The sequence below is a fragment of the Lathyrus oleraceus genome, chromosome 3 (assembly GCF_024323335.1).
Source record: "Lathyrus oleraceus cultivar Zhongwan6 chromosome 3, CAAS_Psat_ZW6_1.0, whole genome shotgun sequence".
In the NCBI taxonomy this organism is placed as follows: Eukaryota; Viridiplantae; Streptophyta; class Magnoliopsida; order Fabales; family Fabaceae; genus Lathyrus; species Lathyrus oleraceus.
In genome coordinates, this window is record NC_066581.1 from 81,514,346 (window position 1) to 81,516,992 (window position 2,647).

The following is a 2,647-nucleotide window of genomic DNA, read 5'->3' on the forward strand; positions in this document are numbered from 1 at the left end:
GTGATTGTATCATACATGTATATTATCATTTTACTAACCAAAATACCACAAATATGTCTTTGCATTTGCCTAACTCTTTTGTAGGTAAGGCATGATCACCACTGATCTATCAAGTTCACATCTAGGGTTTAAAACCCTCATTGCTAAGAGCACAACTAAGGAATGATCCATAATACCTCTAAGCATCATATATGAGTCCCAACGATCTCTACATGTTATTTTGGTCAAGCATTTTTCAAGAGTTTGGAGTTGGTTTGCCTTGGAAACCCTAGTTCACATGGGTATCTTGAGTAACATCTTCAACAAGTTTCTTCACCAATTGATCAAATTTTTTAGGGGACACTTAAAATTTCATCATCTTATGCATATATGATCTCCCATGAGCCTAAAAAGTCAATATAATTGCAATTTAGCAAGTTGGTTGATGGTGGTTGGCCAAATGGATTCATCTGATCAAAACTGGGTCTCCTTAGACCCTATCTCCTACAATTTTCATCATATGAAAATTATTCCAAGAGAAACGTTACTATAAATGACATTCCAAACAACTTTCATGTTGAGGTCTAGAGCTAATTTTGCTTGGAAAGTCATTTTCTATGTTGAAACATTATAGGTCATTTTGTCTAAACCCTAATTTGAAAGTCAACTTCCCAAGGCCATAACTTGCTCAATTTTTATGATATGAAATATTTATAAGTTTCACAATCAAATTAAAGATGTCTACTTCAACTTTTTATGTTTGGAGTGAGAGCTAAATCAACTTTTATGAGCATGTGATATAAGGATACATTATAGGTCATTTTGGACCAATACCATTGAACAAGTGATTTTCCTCAACTTCAAAAATGCATAACTCACTCATCCTAAATCCAAATGATGTCACATTTTTGACCATTTTGAAGGTTTTTTAAATATCTACAACTTTTATAAAGACATTTGTCTCATTTGGAGCTCACATAAGAAGTTAAGCAAGGTGGAATAATTGAATATGTGACTTGACACTTAGAAAATATTTTGACATGTCAAAATTTCCAAACTTCCACCTCAAAATTCACCATAATATAAGTTTGAAATGGAAAAGTGTTCAACATAAGAGTTGTTCCTCTTGATATAAGCTTTCCAAAGAGTGTTAATTCGTTCATTTTGGACAAAGTTTGAGGGGTTTGCACATGGCTTAAACATGCCTGTATCAGTTAGCAAGATTCATGATTCAAATGTTCAAATAACTTTGCCTTGTCATCCAAGCTTCATGCAGACCTCATTCCAGTTGATTGTGGACCTAATTGGATTGCTTCATGGGCCTGCACACGCCCATGCAAGTATGTTCATTACATTGTCAATTTTGGAGAATTTTTCAAGGGTGCAAATAACACTTCTCATTGCTATAAATAGAGGTCCAATGCCTCAGTTCAAAGGACCTTGCGCGCCAGCTTTGCCCCCAACCTTTCAAACTCTCTCAATTCAAAGGAAAACCTGAGAAATTTCAACTGAAATTTGAGTTTGAATCTCACTGTTTGGAGATTCAAAAACTCCAGGATCCAAATCTTTGCATTACTCTTAAGCCACTTCCACAAGCTCCATAACCAAGATAAAGCACTAATTGAAGTAAGAGAGATCCATTTCTGCACAACATTGAAGGTATTTTTCCAGATTTTTCTTCTATTCGATTCTCTCTCAATTCTCATCAATTCTCTTGGATCCTTGGTTGTCTGAAGTCCTACCAATGTAGGCAAGAAAATAGAGTTGCTTTGAAGTCAAATCGAAGTAACTCAGTTGATACACCTCAAAATTCAACTCCACATATCTCTCTATATATTTGGAGTTAGTTAAAATTGAGGTGATATTCATGATCTACGCCATTTTTTCTTTAAGATCATGTCCTCTTTTTTCATTTATGATGTGGTGATGATTGAACCAGTCCGGCCAGGGTCATCGGAGAAGATGACCGGCCTTTGGCTCCGGCGATGCGCTGGAAGTGTTCAGAGCCATTAAATGAGTTCAAAATGTTTTAATCAGGAGCATACATTGTGATTACCCATCATGTGATCAGTTGACTCAAGCGCACCATGAAACGCGCGCTCTCCACCACTTGATTTGTCACCTCAATTAATGAGGGAGATCAAGTGGTCCACGTTTTTTTGATTATCTGATTTTTATTTTTATTCCTTTGATTTTCATTAATTTATATTAATTTTAATATTAATCCAAAAAATATAAGAGTTTCACAATTTTTTAAAAATAAAATCCTCTTTCATTTTCTCAATTAAAATTATTTTTGGATCATTATTAATATTTTTCATGATTTAATTGATTTTATGAATATTTTTAATTGTTTAAAAAATACTTTTAAGTTTTCAAAAATTCTGAAATTTTTTCTCCAAGGTCCTTAGACCTTGTTTGACCTATGATAAATCTCATAGCCATTTCTTTGGTGTTTGGATGAGGTTTTAGGAAATTAACCAACCATATTTAATTTAATGCATTATTTTTAATATTTTGAATTGTTTAAATGCCAAATTAATTGTGTTGAGCCATTTTAATTGCCTTTGTGAGTTTAACTTGTGTTGTTGGGCCTTGGTCAAGGTTGATTTGACTTTGTTAGGTTAAGATCATTGGAATTAGGGGATTGATGGAATGTACATTCCAT